At 43.4% G+C, this 12319-nt stretch overlaps 1 protein-coding gene across 3 annotated transcripts in view; it reads right to left on the bottom strand.

The window, feature by feature from the left end:
* LOC126866422 (uncharacterized) overlaps window positions 1–12319 on the bottom strand; it is a 211985-nt gene that overhangs the window by 144747 nt on the left and 54919 nt on the right. For all 3 annotated transcript variants that reach the window (XM_050619986.1, XM_050619988.1, XM_050619987.1), the window contains exon 2: window positions 52–153. The gene's annotated coding sequence lies outside the window, so the exon portion shown is untranslated. The remainder of the gene's footprint in view (window positions 1–51; window positions 154–12319) is intronic.

Genomic DNA, 12319 nt, shown 5'->3' with positions numbered 1-12319 from the left:
ACAGGAAAGGTGAAAAGATCCAAGAGAAAAAATAATACTTTTTAACTTACCGAGACGAATGCGTAATTGGAGACTGATACTGGTTCTCGAAGACTCTTAATTACTCGAAATATCGTTCATCCGAGGCGCAGATGGTTCGAATTCTCTGGTCCGCTGAAATTCACGTCACGAAGAACTTAAAGTGCGAATTAAACTTCACTGACATCGAATTAGGGACGTAGAACGGGTAACGCTATCCGAACCAGCTAGTTTCTATGCGAAACGAGGGCTCGCAAGTCCCAACACGAATAACGCGGTCCTCCGCGTGCTACACGCGCGCGAACACGCTATGCACAGGCGATTCCCTGCGCATCAACCGCCCGCAATTCGTTGCACGTTGATTGCGAATTTGAATCTTCTTCGTCACCCTTTGATGTTGTCCTCCCGCCCCCTCGACAACATCGTGCGCTGTGTTATTATCGATTTCGATGGCGATTCGCTGAACGGTCCCGCTCACGGTACACTGTGAAATCGTCGCTCTTTTCGGACGCTAATTAACAATCGTTTGCCGTCCCTTGTGACTCGTCGCACGAAACTGAATGTATATAAGTCGGCGAGCCCTCGTCGACGATTCGATAACAGCCGGAGATCGAAGTGGGGAGGTTTCGTATTATTGTTGTAACACGAATGAATTCGGTCTCGATTTTGCGACGCATCAACTCGGAGTATGTTTACGTAGAGATTCATGTTGCCTGTTCGCTAGGAGTACGATATTTTTTTTGGAATATTGCTTCGAAATACGGAATTATCAATTACACAATCGTTTAAAAATATTTAAATTATCTATTTTTATTTTAAGTTGAATTGATATTTCTTGGATATCGAGGGTGTCTAATAATAAATTGTTTAAGTACATGTTAGTTATTATTTAAAACAGCTTAGAATAGCTGTATTTTGAATTGCAACATTAAACGATATTAAACAGTGTACTCTTATCGAGCTATTATGACAATTCCATCGAAGTAAATCATTTTTACGGAAAATTTTTTCAAATATCGATGTAACGAAACTATTATATTTTTATGAATATAATCTACGTGTAAATATACGCTTTAAATATCCTAACAAATAAAAATATCCCTCTACTCTAAACATTTTGTATATTTTTATACACATTGTATGTTGTGCTGCGCGCTTAAAAATGTTCACATAAATACGAAAGTATTCTAGCGACGAAATAATAACTAATGGAAATGAAGTTCTCAAATGGCAGTAGAATTTAATTTTCCGGAAGATTAAAGAAAGTATCCCAGCATTATTAAAAACACAACTTTCTTTCGGTTCAATGCTACCTTCCGGTTCTTTCCCGTAAATCTGGATTTGCGAGGCACATCGTTCCACGAGGTCTCTAACTTCCGCGGCGAGTATAAATGAGTAAATAAAAATGTCCACGCGGTTTTCAGAAAGTACCGGAAACGTCTTCATTCGAACGAGCAAGGTAAAACCTGTTTCGCCATTCCGGCGACCAGATTACCGACCGTATAAAATACGCGAGCAACGTTTAGGAAGTTGCCGAGGATTCAGTTCCAAGCTCTAATCACAATTACGCGAAACAAATTCCGCTCATCTTCATCCACAGCCCCTATCTCTTCAACCCGCTTATATCTACTCTCATTTACTTTATTACGGATGCAACTTCGCTCATCTAAAGTTCGTATTCGCAGAAAACGCTATAAGTTGCCGGCTATCTACCAAGTCGCTTTCCATCCATGGAAATCGTTCGGATTCTCAAGTAAATCGAGCATGCTGGTAAAACTTTTTTAAAAACTTTACTCGACAAAGCGAACCCACCTAAATTCTCTATATAATCCACCACAATAATCATTCTTCGTTAGCGCAAAAGTGTCCGTCCACAGTTGGTTCTTTCGTTTCGAAAAGAAGGTTCGCCAGTCGGCTCGTAGTGCATAATTAAAGAGCCGAGTACGAAAGAGAGAGGGATGTCACGAGTTTTCCATTGTCCAGCGGCAAACATTTCCCCTTCCCATCGGTTACTGACATTCGTAAGCCGGATTTAAGCAGATGTACGTACACCTAACCTAGCGGGCTACTGGCTTGGATCCTGCATACTAAACGATGATCCTTTGAACAATCAATGATCCGAGACTCACGCTCACGGAACACGTTGGGCTCGTTACGGCACGCGTGCACATCAGGATCGATCCTCCGTGCCTGGCGCATGCTCGTGGCCATAGCTCGACGGCTCGTACGAGACGAAAACGATCTGTCGGTTCCTCCACGTTTCCACGGTGGTCGGGGCAACGAGAGACAGAAGGTCGAGTGTCTCTCGGACTCGGTGGAAAAAGTAATTTGCAAATTCCACGGAACGTACGCGCGCAGCCGCCTTATGAATATCCGTTCCGGAGAAGTGGCGCGGCGTCCGGCCGTAATTTGTCAGCGTTGACAGCGGTTCCTCCGCGATAACGAAAAAAGAAGAGAACAGACGAGAGAACCGAGCAAAGAGCCGAGAAAGGGATCTCGTATAAAACGAGATCGAGCCACGGTGATGGTCCATGAAGAGAAATCGAGAAGAAGAGAAGAGAGAGAGTGTGTGTGTGAGAGCGAGAGAGAGCGAGAGAGAGAGAGAGAGCAAGCTTACAGCGCGCCTCATTAAATAACCCCTAGCTCCTCTTCTAATGATTAGACGTCGCCATGGACCAGGCCGAGCGATAAATTTACAAACCGTCGTAGGACCAATGAAAAGTCCGGCTTTACGAGCAACCCTTGGTGACCATTGTGCGGTAAACTCGCTTCGTTCGCCGCTTCACGAACGATATTCGCCGGGCTTTTTATGTTTCTTTACTTTTGCGACCAGGTCAGAGGTACGGGGACACACTTGGCGGGTTAATTAGTTCTATCTTTGCAATTTTCACTGGGTCCACACTCGTCTCTTCCGAGAAACAACTTCGAAATTATCGCGGAAGATCACAAAGGGAATGTGTATGTACAAAATTTCTAGCAGCGGCAAGCGTACATGTGTACTTGTATTAATAACAGAAAATAAGCGCAACAGAAAAAATGCTAATTTTCCAGCGAAATCCGGTGCCGTTCTCATTAAACCTTGCCGCGTACCGTCATCAGCGTGGCGAAACGTGACGCGTCCCATCAAAACTTATCGTGGAAAATAGTCAGGATGGTAAGAGGGTAACCAGCGGCGAAAAATCAGCGCGATAATACGCTGCGTGTTGTGTAGCATTGCGGTAAAACTTCGCGACCAATATATAGCTTGTATTAAACCTGCTAGAAGAACTTAACCAACGCTTCAATACGCTTATCATCTTCTATTGGCGCGTGCAAGAGTTAATAGACACACGCGTTCTCGCAATTAGCGTGAAACAGAGGATGGAAGGGAACGTACAATGAATTTACACGACCGGGGGCCAGTGGAACGCATAGTTCGGATTATTACGATCGCCTGGACGGCCTTTGTTCCGTGAATTCAACGTAGAGTCCTGTGTGCCCAAGCTGGACCAAGGCCGAGCGACCGGAGATTTCTGCCAAGACAATTAGTCAGTTAATCTAGTTTCGCGAATCTGTAACTAACGAGTCCCGATTCGTGCCCCTTTCCTCTCCATCTCTCTCCATCTCTATTTCTCTGCTCTTCTGACCGCTTCGCGCTTACCCTGTGGCCTGCCGCCTCTTCCGGCACGTGTGTGCCCTCGCCATTCGCGCGTAATTGCGCCGGAGTAATTGTTGTTTTGTCGACATTAATTATACGCGTAGGCTAATAGCTACGATTTTTTTTTAGAACGACCTGGTGTCGTGTTAATAGACGTCGCAGGTAGACGATCCGGGGTTTTCGTGTGTTATTAGCAAGAAATTATATTGCATGCGTCATTAGACAGGACAGTTATGACTACAGAAGTAGAATGTAAGAAATTGAAATTCTAGAAATATCGTTAATGGTGGTACGTGTTTATGAATTGATGGGAAATCTAAAAACGTAAAAGTACGCTGTATAATGCGTGAAAATATGTATATAAAATATAAAAATAATGTCTACCAAAAGTATTCTCATATACCGTTATTCATAATCAAAATCAAATTTTTCTAGTATGAAACTATGTATTATTAAATAATATAAAATTTAACATATTTAAATTTCATTAATCACAACGATAAATATACTTTCTGTGGCCACTGTAGAAAAATGTATAAATATCCTTCTAATAATCAATTTCTACAAAATTAAAAAGATTAGAAAGGATTTCACCTCAAAGATCTCCCCCTGAATTATACTCGCAAGTCGATAGCAACACCCATAAGAAACAAACGCGAGGAGAGATCCAGGTATCGGCTTATCTCGTATTCGACGCGACGATTAATTTGCTAATCTGGATCAGGAGATGACATGGCCCGGAGTTCCGGCGATCTCTGCCGCAACTTTACAGCGAATAGTATCGGTTGTGGTTATACTAATCTTGACTGTGTGCTTGCTTGCTAGCGAGGCAACGATCCGTGAAGCATCGATACGAGATCGAGGGGCGTAGTTATTGGCCGCGTCTTATCAGCGAATATTAAGAAGAGCGTTGTGAACGACTACTTGAACGTTCGTACGAGTGCACTCGATTACATAAATTGCAGGTCGATTTATGAGAGAAGCGTCGGCAGCCCGGGGTCTGTCGGTTAATAACCTGATTCCCAGGATTTACGATACGCTTTCTAATCGAAATTTATGGCGGGAATATGGTAATCGATAAGAAACTATGCTAATAAATAGCACGACCGCGGCTCCGGCCGTAATTCGGAACCCTGGTCACCTGACCGACGCACATCGCCGGCCGCCTCGTTTAAATTATTTCACCAGCAGCCACCAGTTTTCCAAACCAGCCCATCCATACTTTTTCGCCACTCGTTATTTATCCCTTCATCCATCCCTGATATTTAAGGTCGAAGTTCGTGTGCTTTTATTGTATTAACATATACATATCCATATCGATTTATTTAATCAGTGATGTGTCTTCCATTAGCCTTTATTGCTTCTCCCAGTGGAATGACTTTTCAGGAGATTTCAGTCTTTTCTTTAGAGAATTTTTGTGGCTTGATATAGTCATCTTTCATCGAAGTATTGCTCGACTGTAAATTGGAAAATTTTTGGTATTGAAACGCCGATGGTATTGAAAGCTGGGACTATTGGCGGAAGTAAATGAAGGACGTTGCATTTCACGGCAATGTGGAACAATGGAGCGTCTATACGACGATATCAGTGTAATTAGACGCAAACTAGTTACGGTAACCGCGATTGTTCGACGATGCAGAGACACGATTCACCCGGAGGAACGGGTAACTTCGACGTCTGGACGATTAGCTTCCGCTTGGGAACCGCCTTCTCGCCAGGCTAAATAATTCCGCAGGCACATTCGGTGTACCGATACGTTTGGATATAGTGAATTTTAAACAAAAATTATCCTTCCATTGCTTTATGTTACGGTGTCCTACTGTTTTTGTTACGAAATATCTCATAGAATATCAGCTCTACATCCACGACATTTCTATTTCACTTGCACGTTATTCAACAAACTCCGAATCCTCTCTGAGGTTCCTCAAGGAAATTTATACCCGGGATATATCCTTCTTCCTTACTCGACTAACACGCATTAAATCTCATCCGAGAAAACCACTAAGCTTCGAGTCATCGTCGGAGGCTGATCCAACAGGACAGAAATCCAGTTAACGGCTAGGAATAGCACGGAACGTTAGCAGAGCCGTGTCTGAAACCAACCCTCGGGCGATGTATTAAGAATGCACGTGAATGACGTGAAACGAATTCCTATGCAAAGCGACAAGAGAAAGAGGAAGAGGGAGAAAGAGAGAAAGAGAGAGATGGTGGGAAGGAGGGAGCGAGGAAGAGAGAGAGAGAGAGAGCGAGAGAGACAACGAAAAGAGCCGACTGGCTTGGTCCTGCGTCTAACTAGCAGCTCGCATCATTAACGGGTCTTGTTTGTTTTACAGCGTAGAAAGGACACGCCCACTTCCTCGTCATTCTCTTCAGATCCTTCGTAGCCAAGCTTCGAGCGGTGCCCTCCCTTAATCTCCCCGACTCTGTCTACACGGTGTGTCGTTTGCTTCGAGCCGCTTCAATTTCAACTCTAGAAACCCTTCCGGTTGCAACCTCGCCTCTTTGGTCAGTGGTCGCTTTGAGGCTTCGCTGTGATTTTTGCGTAGACGCGCTCCTGCGAGTATTTGATCTGCACTGTCGTTTGCAGGGAACGCGTTAAGAATTAGATACGTAGAATTAGAAATATTATATTTCTCGTTGAGTTTCAAAATTTTCGTAAACGATGTATAAATTTCAGAGTAGGGATTTCCTGAAAGAAGAAAAGAAAAAATACTGTGTGCATAAATTAGCTAACCCCTCATAATCCGTTGATTATTCGGCGCAAATATTTACTGGACATTGTTCAAACGATATTCATCTGCATTCTAATTAGAAACGGTTTATCCGCCGAGTCATAAATTATTCATCCACGTGGAAAGTCACGAAACGTCACGCAATCTGCATGCAATTTTTCATGGCACAAAGTGGCCGGTCAACCGGCGAATATTTTATTTTATTTGCTTTTTCCCATGAACCGTGTACGCACCAGACAGAGAGAGAGAAAGAGAGAGAGAGAGGGGAAGGGACGGCGCTCGTTATCCCGTTGACGAGGCGACCGTCACCTTTTGCCCGGACCAAAAAGCTTCCACTCTATTTTCTCTCCCTTGTCGTTCAGCATCGTTCTCGTTGCCGGTTGAACGATAGAGGACACCCTGTATACACGGCCACGATGGACCACTCTCGCTCTCGTTCCACCCCACGGTGCGTATATACATATTCATGGTGTCATTAGCGCCCCGTGAAACATGCTATTGGTAAACGTTTCTGCTGCTCTCTTCTCATAGATGATTGCGGCACGCATCGGCCCGGCATTGCCTTCTTATAAATTATTGTCGGCTTGTTTCGCGGAACGTCAATGCCGCCCTCCATGACAAAGTGGTCAGCCTCGTAAAGCTTGCGAGACTCGCGGCCATAACACGAGCCGCACGTTCTTCTACCACGAGATATCGATGTGGAACTGTAGCGACTCGGATCCGTAGATCATAATCGTCGATCGATCTTCCCCTTAACGCCCGGTTACTCGAGTAACCAAGAAAGCTGTCGGTTCGACAGTCTCTGGGGGCCCTTTCGCTGAGACCGCGATTTATTAGCCGTATTTAATAATCAACAATAGCGTGGCGGCTGGTAATAAAAACAGCCGCTCGGAAAGCCCGTGGCTTGCCAGCCAATAAGAGAAGCTTGTCCACCTTTATCACGGTCGGTTTATCGTTTTCATCGCTTCCCTTTTTTCTCTCCCTCTCTGGTTTCTTTCTCTCTTTTCTTCGTTTCCCCGTCCGTTCTGGCTTTATTGATATTTTAGGTGTGCCGCGTCGAATATTCGAGCGAAAGAACTAGAGTGGCCGTAACACGAGGCAAGGAAAACAGCGGAATTCGTAAATATTATGGAACGTATTCGGGGATAATCTTGTCTGGATGGTTCAGTAATTAACCCGTTTTTTAGTCGACCGGTAATAAGCATTTTTCGGTTTACCATGTTCGCTGCGTATAATTGGTTTTTATCACGGCCCGTGTATTTCGTCCATGTGTTGTTTTGCCCGACTATTTTTAACACTGTGCAACCGATCGACTATATATCCGCGTATCTCGTGTTCCGTTTCGTTTATTAATTCGTTATATTGCGAGTGGAGCGCTCGATACGTCATTATGCTCCGTTTTTCCATCCGGATTTCAATTTGTTGCCGCCATTTTTCTTCGGTCCGATCGACCTGCTATTCGTGACGGGATACGACAAGGAAATCATGGCGACCGCGATATCCATTCTTCTCTTCTACCTGCGTATTATTTATTAACGATGCCGCTTTATTAATTGCGCGAGGATTGAACCTGGCAGTTTACTGATACGAACCGTATCGATTGAACGCCGAGCAGATTGCAGCTCGAACCTATCCTTCTTCCTACAATTTTACACGTTCAATCGAGAAACGACATTTTTATTAAACTACATTCTTCCTTGTACCGATTTTATCGAGTGAATTTAGAATATTCAAACAACTTGCTGTATAATCTACACTCACGTTATATAGAGAAAATGATTGGAAGTTTTATTTAAATTAGCAAATAAATTCCAAACTGTAGAATATAACAAGATACAATAGTTAGAATTGCAAAGATACTTTCAAAGATGTGCGCGGTGTGCGGCGGTGGTCAAGTAGTGACTAGGAATGATTTCGGAGAAAGTGAACACTAGTGACCACTGACAGACCACAGAGTGACGCTGTCCATAACAGGTACTCGGTCAAGAGACAGTTTGTAGTTTAAAGGTCAGCTTCAGGCAATTGGTCATTCGAGAAAATTGCAGAAAATCGGATGCGTTTTAATTGGATTATAGTATATTAGTGTATCATGTAATAGGAACTCTTTGTCGACAAGCTTTGTAATTTAAGATAAAGAAGACTGTGCTAAATGTTCAAATTTTTGAAGAATTTCCTTGGAATCTGCGATTATCTTTCTCGCCTTCTTGTTATAAATGAACTTAAGGTTGCAAATAATTCGTTTCTTTGGAAATTTATCACGTTTCACGCGTTCATATAGAAACAGATAAAAAGTGAAATTAGCCAATTTGATTTCTGAGAATTTTACACGCTCACGTGATACATATTCACTGGATACCTAAAAATAAAAAATTCTTAAAAGAAAAAATTTACGACCGTTACTTAATCTCTTAAATAATTTCAGAGTTGCAATTTATTAAAGAAATTCTTTTCCCTTAGATTTTATCCTCGCTTCCAACGATGCTGTATGTCGATTCACTCGAACCTCCAAGTCGACTCGATCGCAGAATTACGTGGCAATCAGACATCTCCGACGCGACAGATCATTCGAACCTGGCTAAAGGAACGGAACGATAGAATCCTAATTGGCAATAAATAACACGGTATGCGCGTAACATGCCGAGATCGGTAATAACGATCGGTGGCCGTGACGATCGATGCCGATGTTCTATTTAGTTGGCGGAGAATTAATTACGCCGGCGAATCTGCCAGGATTTAGAATCGAATTACGTAAATGCAATTACACGACGATGCGCAACGGAGCGCGATTCAAGGTAATTCGTACTCGCTCTCATCTTTTATTTACTTTTTTCTCTCGTCTAGTTCCACCATCGCCACCCAACGCCGCCCTGTGTCACAACGGCATTAAATGAAACTCCTGGCGAACACTTACTGCGCTCAGTTTACGATTAAACTCCGTCATTGTCGCCACTCTACCTGATATCCAACTTCATTAAAACGAAACTGTAGGTTCTGCGTTTATTAAGTTTTCCTCTCAACGCGATTTATCGTGTAAATGTATGAAAATTCGTAGTCTTTGATTAATAACATTCTTTGTGACCAAAAGCAATCTAGAAGCTCGATTGTTTCTTATCGATACCTATTACGCTTTACAAATATCCCATTAGATCCAATTAGAAAACGATGTTCGTATGAAAGCCAATATCCACCGCATCGTACAATGATCTTGTCTCTTAATCGGCTTAGTACCGTGGAGCCGGTATTTTAAAAATCTTAATCATACGATACTTCCAGGCTGTCGTATCCCGTTGATTTACGAGTCAATTAATCGTTCGTACGCAAACAAACTCACCGATGATGGTATTAAATCGTCCGAATGGTACAGCTCGAAATCCATCGCTTAACAAATCATTCAGATATTTCTGTTAAATCTACAAGCTGATATTCTTTTTATTCTAGCAGTTAACAGATACTCAAATCAACAACTAAGATAAATGTTAAAGGAAATATATGAGAAAATGATATATATGATACTATGTGGTAAATCAAAAAGAAGCTTCACGATACAGTTGGCGATGACACGCGATTACTGACAAGCGGATCTAAAGGAGGGGGGAAAGAAGACAGGACAAGAAACAGGCGGAAGTTGAAAAAGAGTAAGGTGCAACGCTGGTCTTAACGGAGTTTCTCGTCTAAGAGAATTAAATGTACTCTCCGAAGCGTCAAGATCGATCGTTATGATTAGTCGACATTAATCATCCCTGATATGAAAAGGAACAATGGCTAACGAGGTCGTGAGGGGCGAAGTCACGTTGCTAATTACGCCAGAAAGGGATTCCAGGAAGAACAATGCTCGCGCCGTGAGATTTCTTATTGTTTCGGCCGTTTTATGAGCAGCTTTTTAGCGTGTGCACTTCGTTACGATCGACTTACACCGGAACGAAGTTACGTGGCTTATCGTGAAACGAGATGGCAGTGTTAATAGGGCTTAATAAATTTAACGAATCACCACTGGGAAAAAGACTAATGATTTTAGGATTGTTGCAAATTCAACGGGAATCACGTGATCTACTCGCTATTTTCGAGCTCGTTTGGAATCTTTCATGCGCGTGACACGTACTAACGACACTCACCATCTGCAAGAAAAGATACTCATTGAATTTGAAATTGTTCGAACGACATCAAGTTCCTTCTAGGTGTGCAAGAGATTGCCAAGACATACTGCTGAATAGCACTTATGGCACTACCTAACCCCCCCATCTTCCTGCGACATACACCTCGAAAGAGCTTAAAAATCGTGTGCTGAAACAGTTTTAAGTCGATGGGAAAGGAAAAGACTATAGAGTACGAAAAACTCGACAACCTTCCCCTCGTGCAATAAATATACATCCCTCGTACTAATTAACGTTCCTGTTCACTCCATTTCGTTGATCGATTATCTGAAAACCTCTTTGCCTGGAGTTGGTCCCGACCGCTCGTTACCACGGATAATCGAACCAGCGAGAGTTGGTTCGCGTCTTAAACACGCGTCTACGCGCGTCTCTAACGGCGCCGCTAAAAAATGGTCGACAGGATAAAAACGGGAGTGAAGAGATAGAAGGGAAGGGCGAAGGTAAGAAGCCGTTCGATCTTGTTCGAGCGGCTACGTGCCCGGTTAGAGAATCAGTGTGTGCTTGTTGCGTACACGGGTCTCCGAGCAAAAATCAAGTCAGTTTAGAACACTTACTCTGCCATTAATGCCGTCATCTGCGCCGGTTCGGCCATTAATCGCGGCAAGAGCAGAATGCCTGGCTCTTACGTGCCGGTTAAACCGTGGCAACGGATCGCCTCGTGGCTCATCTCGACGCTTTCGCCTCCCTTTTCCTCTACGTCCTTTGGCTTCGTTCCCTCGTCACGGCCGAAAGTTGCCTTCGCTCGCGCGACCGAGAGGCTAGCTGTGTTCTCGCAATTTGTTGCCAAATTTATTACGTGGCCGGAGATAAAAAGTACAGATCGACCATCGAAAAAAGCTATAACGAATGACGTATCGTTCCGCGCCGCTTGCCTTATAACCTCTTCATTCCGACGAGCCGAGCCCGAAACGGGAGAGAAAACGAACAAGTGAGAGCGGCACGCGGTGAACGAACCGAACGGCGGGCAACGAAAGTAAAGAATGGAACGAAAGAGAGAGAGGAGAAAGGGAAAAGAAACCGGGAGATTCATCCGCGAAATTGTTTTTCACCTCGTGCTTTCTCCTCCCTCCCCCCACCCGCCCTTAATTCGATCTCCTTCGTCTTCCACCGGACGCAACTGTAATTATTTCTTTGCAAATATTTAGCAACGAGGCGTACGTAAATGCCGCTTAATTGCGTCACCGGGATGCACTCCCGTTTACCACTTCTTTAATAATATGTTCTTAATGGCCCTCCCCGGCATTCGCTTAATTGCCGCCGTTTATCCACCGCAATTATACGTAGTACTCTCTAATCCGTTTATTACCGTCGCTCTTACTTTACTCTTTTCGAAGTGACGTTTATCATGACCGGATTAAAGGGAACTAAATCGTCTTTATTAAACGCTCAATTAGCATCATTCTCCGGGTTCATCGTGTCTTTTTTTCATCAATGTTTCGCCACTTTGCGCATCTTTCTCTTTCGGTTCGGACGATATCGATCGTTTTATCGGTCGAGCGAAATTGTTGGAATTATCGGTTTGTACGAGAAGCTGATACTCGTACGTGGATTCATTATCGCATATAAGAGCTTGAAATGTTTCATGCTCGAAGAATCGAATAAACATGCTCGGTGAACGGAAGTGCACGATCGATCGGCTAATTACTCTGATGTTATTACTAAATAATTGTAATTACTATTGCCACGTGTCAATGATAATTTCTTCTAATTCCACGAATATTTGATGAAAGTTTTCCAGGACAGCTGTGTCCTAAGATAGCGTTTCCATAGTAAGTTTCCAA

Source organism: Bombus huntii, chromosome 6 (genome assembly GCF_024542735.1).
Source record: "Bombus huntii isolate Logan2020A chromosome 6, iyBomHunt1.1, whole genome shotgun sequence".
NCBI lineage: Eukaryota > Metazoa > Arthropoda > Insecta > Hymenoptera > Apidae > Bombus > Bombus huntii.
The sequence above is the reverse complement of the archived record's forward strand: the minus strand, read 5'-3'. Positions and strand labels throughout refer to the sequence as shown.